The sequence below is a fragment of the Arabidopsis lyrata genome (genome assembly GCF_000004255.2).
Source record: "Arabidopsis lyrata subsp. lyrata unplaced genomic scaffold ARALYscaffold_1, whole genome shotgun sequence".
Lineage (NCBI taxonomy): Eukaryota > Viridiplantae > Streptophyta > Magnoliopsida > Brassicales > Brassicaceae > Arabidopsis > Arabidopsis lyrata.
The window spans coordinates 1186088-1187346 of record NW_003302555.1 but is presented as its reverse complement, the minus strand read 5'-3'; positions in this window follow the sequence as shown (position 1 = coordinate 1187346).

Here is a 1259-nt window from a genome sequence, read left to right as displayed (position 1 = left end):
AGATTTTAAGGTTTTTCAAAGGTTTTACAAGATATTTTAAAGGTTTTAAAAGGTATTTAAAATACATTTATAAAGTATTTATAAGATTTTAGATACATACAAATGTAGTTTGTGTATGTTTTAATAATGTTACATACATATTTGGGTAAATCTTATATTTTTAAGAGCATTTTTTATAAGGTTTTAAAGAAGGGGCATTTTTGCAAAAACCCCTTTTTAATATTATTATTTTATAAAGTATTTATAAGATTTTAGATACATAGAAATGTAGTTTGTGTATGTTTTAATAATATTACATACATATTTGGGTAAGTCTTATATTTTAAAAGCATTTTTTATAATGTTTTAAAAAAATAGTATTTTTGAAAAATGGCATTGAAAAAGTGGTATTTTTGCAAAAACCCCTAATTTTAGTGAAATTAAAATTTTATTTAAAATTTAGTGAAATTAACATGTTTTAGTTAAAAGTAATAATTTTTAAATTTTTAAGTGTTAAATTTATTTAAATTTTAGTTAAATTAAAAGAATTTAAGTGCAAATCATTATTATTATTTTTAAAGTTAGTTTAAATTTTTAATTTTAGGTGTTGAAAATAGTTGGTTGTTTAAAATTTTTAGTGAAATTAAAACTTTCTTTAAAATTTAGTGAAATTAAAGTGTTTTAGTTAAAAGTAATAATTTTTAAATGTTTAAGTGTTAAAATTTATTTAAATTTATTTAAATTTTAGTTAAATTAAAAGAATTTAAGTGGAAATCATTATTGTTATTTTTAAAAATTACTTTAAGTTTTTAATTTTAGGTTTTTATTATAGTTTGGTATTTAATATTTTTAGTGAAATTTAAATTTCATTTAAAATTTAGAGAAATTAACATGTTTTAGTTAAAAATATTAATTTTTAAATGTTTAAGTGTTAAATTTATTTAAATTTTACTTAAATTAAAAGAATTTAAGTGGAAATCATTATTATAATTTTTAAAATCAGTTTAAGTTTTTAATATATGTTTTGAAAATAGTTTGTTAATAAATTTTTAATTCAAATTTAGTGAAATTAACATGTTTTAGTTAAAAGTAATAATTTTTAAATGTTTAAGTGTTAAATTTATTTAAATTTTAGTTAAATTTAGGGGTGTCAAAATGGATTGAAATTAATAGATCAATCCAAACCAATCCAATCCATGGATCTAATGAATTGGAAATTTGGATCTTAATGGATTAATGGATTAAATGGATTAGTGAGTTTAATGAATTGGATGAAATGG